Source organism: Mus caroli, chromosome 10 (assembly GCF_900094665.2).
Source record: "Mus caroli chromosome 10, CAROLI_EIJ_v1.1, whole genome shotgun sequence".
In the NCBI taxonomy this organism is placed as follows: domain Eukaryota; kingdom Metazoa; phylum Chordata; class Mammalia; order Rodentia; family Muridae; genus Mus; species Mus caroli.
In genome coordinates, this window is record NC_034579.1 from 36,010,637 (window position 1) to 36,017,963 (window position 7,327).

The following is a 7,327-nucleotide window of genomic DNA, read 5'->3' on the forward strand; positions in this document are numbered from 1 at the left end:
ACAGGGATACACAGAGAAACCCTGTCTTGAAAAATGAAATGAAACCAAACCAACTAAACAAACAAAAAAGAAAAACAAACAAAACAAAAAAACCCCAAACAAAACCAAGAACAAAACAAGCAAAAATCAATCTTAAAAACATCCTCAGCTTATTATGAGTTTAATGTACATTTTAGTATGTATTAGTGCCCCACCCACTCAAGTGGAAACTGTGTGACAGGCTCAAAAGCTTGGATGCAGTTCTGAGGCAAAAAGTTTCACAGAAACTTAGTCTCCTGGAGCCTTGGCATCCTGTAACAGGAATGCTCCAAACTTGGCCTTGCATTAGTCGGTGAACAGTTCTGTGTGCTTTCCTTCAATATTGTATTATTATAAGTGCCTCTAAGGAATGATTTTTGACATATAGCTAAGTTAGATTAGCTTCCACTAGTGTTCCAATATCCTAGGAAATCATTGAGCCAACCTTGGACTTTGATTCTTTTAAGAATGCTACTCATTCAGATGAAAAACCTCCAGTGCTGACAGAGAGACAGTGAAAGAAATCAGGCATTACAATTTACTGGAATAGAGCTAGAAATCTCACGGCTAGTCTACAAAGTATACTTAGAATAACAGCTGAGTCACTCCCATACACAGGAATTTACAATTGCCTAGAAAGAAGGAAGGTTGTGATCTAAGAAGGAACTAGAGTAAATACTTAAACCAATAGCTGAGTCATTCATTCCCATACACAGGAATTTACAATGGCCTTAGGGTAAGGTGGATTATACAATAGACTAGAATTGGAACTAAGGCAAGGACTTCTTGCTTCTAAGAATAAGAATAGGTGGGGCTGCTTTTGATTCCAGTTGTTAACACTGATTTTTATCCCAGTTGTAAATACTACCTGGTTTCTGTTAGCTTTTATGTATGCATTCCTCTGTTTTGTGTAAAAGTCATTTGCAACGGGTAACCTCAACGTACCTTGGATGACCTTAATGTATCACTTAACTTCCTTATTCTCTTTTGTATTATAAGTCTGATGCTCGCTTTGAGAAATTACATTCAGAGCCGGGCGTGGTGGCGCACGCCTTTAATCCCAGCACTCGGGAGGCAGAGGCAGGTGGATTTCTGAGTTCGAGGCCAGCCTGGTCTACAAAGTGAGTTCCAGGACAGCCAGGGCTATACAAAGAAACCCTGTCTCGAAAAAAAAAAAAAAAAAAAAAAAAAAAAAAAAAAAAAAAAAAAAAAAAGAGAGAGAGAAATTACATTCAGATCAACGCTCCCTTATATTCGAGTTTGTTTGTCACCCCGCTGACTCATTGCCTACCTGAATACTGGGAACCTGATTCCCTGCGGGTTGAGAGACCCACTGAGTCCAGTCCACAGCATATTAGGACCTTGAGTTAAAAATCACATTATTACACTGCAGAGGAACACATCTTACCTATGTAGAATCTTGGCTTCACCTTGAGTGTCCTCATCTGCCAGTTTCAGGTGACACCCCATGCCTTGTTGAGAAAGTGCATCTAAGATCCTTGGCATCTATGGAGTGAGCACCTGGGGCTGTCCTTGTTTGCATTCCCTGCTTGCCCCCTCACGGCTCTCAGCCTCTCAGCACAATCCTGATTTTAACAGAGTCCTCTATGAAAATAAGGGAGTTGTTCTAGAATGAATCCATGTAACTATGAGTTCCTCTCCCTGGGTTCCTGTTTGGGGCATGCTCCTGAATTGACAATGTTGAAGGTCCCCCTTCCCACTGGCACAGTCCCCAGATCATCGTGAGTGTGCTGTCTTCAAACCTATCTGGGAACAAAAGTATTTTCAGAGATTCCAGTATTTCTTTTAAAAATAGTTTAATGAATTTGCTTTTTTTCTCTCTTTCTTTTAAAAACACACCACCAAGGAAAGCATATGTATCGCACACTATAAAGGACTAAATGTTGAGATTAGTTTTACTTAACACATTGATATATAAATACATATTAATAATGTATTAATTGGCACACATTAATATATATTAAATATATATTTGATATATATCTCAAAGATAGAACATTGAAAAATCTCTTTATTTTCTTTTTGGTCTTGCCTGTGTGTTCTTGCCCTGGCACTGGATTGTAAATTTAAAGTTGTATATTGTAACAGTTACTTTTTATGTTGCCTGGATAAAACACCTGGGTAAAATCTACTGCAGAGAGAAAGGGTTCGAGAGCGCGTGCAGACATCAGGCGAGGAGGTCTGGGAGCAGAGGCCCAGGCTGTGACCTGAGCCTTTAACCCCAACTCTTGAAGCTGCCATCAAGCTGGAGCTGTGTCCCCCCCTAACGGATGGACAGACAGACAGACGCTCTTGCTTCTCTTTGAATGAGGTTTACTTGCTTTTTTGCAAATTCGTGTGAGCCGTTATTTTCAGCTGTTTGAGGCCAAGAGGCCAAGAACCTGGAAGCACTTGCCCCTGCCCTTGTGGAGAACATCCACTCTCTTACGTAAGTACTTCTTATGTAAGCTTGGAAATATAAGCACAAGAAAAAGTAAACAATATTGCCCAAAATCAAGTTAGCCCCTCAAAATCATCTCCAACCTACCCACATGGAAAGCAGATCTTACAAAACTGGGGTCATTTTTTCCCCTAATCACACATTGTTACATACTGTGAATGTCCTTTCATGTTGCTATACAACCATACCAGGGCTTCTATTTGCAAATTATGTATTATTCATTACAAAGTAAAAAATTCCCGTTACTAAACAGCCAAGAAAATCGAGGAGTTTTTCATATCAGCATTTTCATACCAGCATGTCATTTTCAATATTGCGTTTTGTATTATTGTATAAACAAATAACAGAGAACACCCATTATTTATTTACTAGTCTTTGTTAATATTTAGCCCCTAAATATTTTGTTTATTTTGTTTTTTTTTTTATAAATACTAGTTGTTGAAAATTTTGCATAGAGATGTTTATGCATTTCTATGATTAGTCCTTCATTTTATGATATTTGAATACCTGATAATCACAAGGGTAATGCACATTCATTTAAAAAAACATTTGGAATGAATTAACTCATCTTTGATGAGGCAACTGAAAGCTATTCATGCCTAACTATAAACTTTGGTAGAAAGGAAAGAAAAAGACAGAGAAAACGAGGAGGTCTAGAGATGGCTCAGTGCTCTTCCAGAGGACCCAGGTCTGAGTCCCCACACTCAAATAACATCTCCCACTTGTCTGTAACTACAAGTGATCCAATGCTGTCTTCTGACTTCCACAGGCACAGAGCATGCCCGGGATGCACAAGCATGCATGCAGGCAAAAACACCTGTGCACATTAAAATAAAATTTAAATTAAAGGAAGATGCAAATTTTTATGTGAGCCACAGATTACTTCAATGCACAGAAAGAGGAACCTGCACTACTTTACATGAATATGAAATGACATTGAAAATTCTATGCAACAATGGCTACACTGGAGATTGTAGACCAAATCTCAGTTATGGATATCAGCCCATATGGATAAATTCCAGCATGAACTACTATTAACCAGACTTTAGCATCATGTTAACAGACTCATAGACACGACAGTAGGATTTCCCACAACCAGGAAATTTATTCTGAGGAGAAAATTACTGTTTTGTTCCATAGGAACTAAGATAGCATTTGAGAGAAGTTGATACTCATTCTTGGTGGAAGATGGTGTCAACTAGCAAGAATTGAACACTTACATTCATTAGCACACGTGTTCATTTCAGTCTAAAGCCCAGGGATTTAGAATATATGGAGAAATAATATATGTTTGCATTGAAGTCAGAAGCAAGGCAGAGATGTCTACTAACAATTAGAGCCATTTAACAGTAGGCTGTATGTGCTACCAAAATCAATTAGATAAAGGAAATTAGACATTAAGAAGAGGTAATATGATTATTTGCAGCTGTTACATCTAAAAATGTAAAAGTCATGTCAAATAGGAAGTAATTTTCCTTGGTAAAAAGTAAAAATGAAGACATAAATATGCTTTTAAATAAAAATAATTAGGAAAGGCAATGGAAGAACTTAGACAAATTAGATTTTGAAGGAACTCTGGTCAGCTATAGCATGGCAAACATAGCGTCTGGCAGGCCTTGCCCTTCTCCCCCATTCCCTCTGCCTTGCTAAAACCCATCAGTTTACATTCCCAAAGCTAACTATAAAGAAATGGGGATGATTCAAGATGGCGGTGGCCAAGGGCATCCATGTAATGAGGCAGAGCTGCTTTGAGGAGCTGGGGAGACCCCCGGGGGATCTTCAAGGGGAGACACAGTGGAGAATGAGCCTAGGAGACCCTGGAGGACTCAGTGGAGAATGTCCTCGAGGGGACACAGTGTCTCTGGAACAACTGAAGAGGGGCGGGTTTCACTGGACAACGCTTTTTAAAAGTGGTCTCATGGAACTGGAGAAAAGATGGTAGGGCCCGGCTACGTGCATGGCAGAGAAAAGCGAAGCTGGAGAAGCAGCAGCAGCAGCTGCTGCCGCCTTCGAGGATGGTGGACCAGGTCATTGCTGAGTGGGGCTGGTCCTCAGCCTTTCTCGGGAGGCTTTGGTGCTGCCCTTGGGCTGCAAGCAGGATGGTTCTGCTGGAAAGCCAGGGAAGGGCCGTGTGTATTGGATGAGCTGCACAGCCACAAGGTCACCTTGACTCTGGGAAAGAACTGGATATCCACGATGGGTCTCAGCAATATTCCAGTATTTATCCAGTATTTATGGTGCTTCAGAAAACAAAGAGCTTCAACCAGACCAATGCCTCACTGCAATAAGTATTTGTATGTAAAGCTGTTTGGTCACACACACACACACACACGCACGCACATACACACACACATTCACACACTCACATGTATATGCATATACACAAATAACACACAGCATATGTATGAATATATACATATCTACCTACATATCTATATGCTGTGTGACACACGGCAGCTTGCATAGTTACTGTGACAGATGAATGTGTGATGGAGACATGAAAAAGGGGCAGGATGGACGAGAGACACGTTGGTCATGGCGACTTGTGTGGGAGCATGGCTGCAGTGGATGGGGAACCTGTCTTTGCTGAGTAGGGCTGGCAGGGTGGTGTGCAGCAACCTGGAGATCACGCAGCTCTGCCACCAAATGGGCTGCCCAGACCCACAATTACCCTCTGAGCAACAAGAAGATGTTGGAGATGAAGAACAGTTCATTTTCTGCATTAAGTCCCCTTGAAAGACCTCCAATGGTCTGTGTTGCTACTGGAGGCCAAGCTGGTGTCGGTGGTCTGTGTTCCCACCAGAGGCAATGTTGGTGTGTGTGATCTGTGCCCCTGACGGAGGCCGTGTTGAAGTCTGTGGTGGGTGCTGCCGCTGGGGAACATGTTGAGGTCCGTGTTCTGTGGAAGTCTATGATCTGTGCTGCTGCTGCTGCTGCTGTTGTGAGCAGGGACACTTCTTATGGCCTGGATGACTGGAGACTTGTGATTGAGAATGAGAAACACTGAAGGTTCCTGTGGCAAGCTCCCCACCCCAACCCCCAAGAAAAAGCCACAGCCCATATAGGAAACCATTGAATAAAGACGATGCTGAAATACAGCTTTTCACAGTGATGGCTTCTGGGCTGGGAGGAGACAGGCAGCAGTGAAGGTCTCAGTTTTCCTTAAGGGGCTGGCCACAGGACCTTGACCATGCTCCAAGGTGTATATGGGCAGTACAAATTGGACTTGGTGTATTTTTATCTTTGGGGGGGTGTCGGAGGGCACAGGGTAGGAGAATGGACCTGGGAGGAATGGGAAGTAAATGTGATAGGGGCACACTGTATGAAATTTCCAAATAATCAATAAACATATTATGTTGGGGAAAAAAAAGAGAAATGGGCAGGAAGATGCAAGGTGGCAAAGTAAGGTTAATGGCACTTGTGAACGAGCTGATGACCTGAGTTTATTCCTAGGGACCAGTATGGTAGAAGGAGAGAATGGACTCTTGAAGGTTGTCTATTGACCTCAGTCATGTGTTGTGGCATGTGGGCTCTCCCCCCTCCAATACAGATTACGAACCTAGTATAAAGCAGCAATGACTTACATGTATAACATGGGGTCATAGGAGGCAGCTCTGTGGAGCAGATACAAAATCCTCACACAAGTATGGTCTAATTTATTTACTGTCATTCTGGTGTATGATAAAGGAGCATTTCAAATCAGAGGAGAGAAGCAGATTATTCACTTAGTGGTTTGGGGGCAATATGAGTGAGTTTCCAGGTTTAAAGTTGGATGTGTACCTCTTATCTTGTATCAAAATAAGTTTCTGATGAATCTGTGAGACAAAGAGATATGAGGTCTTTTGAGTTGGAATTGAGGGAAATTCTAAGGATAACAGGAAACCCAGAAGGCTTAACACCAATCTTTGACAAGAGGAACTACATAAAAATACATAAAAATAAAAGTTCATTATGACAGATCACCATAGAAAAACGAAGTTCAGCCACAACCAGAAGAGAAGTGTGCCATTCTTACTCGTAAGGCTTCGGTTTCATCTAACAAGGGCATCTGTGAGACAGTAATGGGCAAAGATGCATTCAAGAGTTGAGTTCGATTCCCAGCACTGCAATAAGAAAAATGACCACCAAAAGGAAAAGATGGGAGCCATAGTACAAAACATGTAACAAGATGCTCAATTTCACATACGGGAAAAAAAAAATAAACATTTCTCGTATCAGTTTGGCAGATCTGGTGTTTGCTAGCATACTGTGTAGGTGGAAGCCAGGAACAAAGACACAGACACTGCCTGGAGTAGAAACTGGCACACTGACTAGAGAGGGTGATTTGCCAGTGTCTAACAACATTACAGATTGAATATCGTTTTACCCAGTAATCCATTTCTAGGAACTTAGCCAACAAACAACTCTCATGTATGCAAACGACATTTCTTTTATGACAAAGTCACTCATCATAGAATTATTTATAACCTCAAAAGTTTGAAAACAATTTAAATGTTTAGCAGCGGACGTCTGGATAATGAGCTACAGCGGTTCCTTAATATAATGGAAAGATACCATGAATTTTTTCAAAGCAATGTTGTAAATTGGGTTGTTTTTTCAACTAGAGTACAGAGTTGTATAATAATTTGTATGAAAAAAGAAGGTTATTATATTTATTTGTGTTTGCTTATAGATCAAATATTTCTTTTAAAAATGATTTATACTATTTTAAAATATGTGTCTCTGTGTGGGTCTGTGCCCATCCGTACAAGTGCCTTCAGAGGCCAGAAGAGGGCATGAGGTCCCCTAAAGCTAGAATTACAGGTGATTGTGAGCTACGCAACATGGATGCTAAAACTGTGGGTGCTT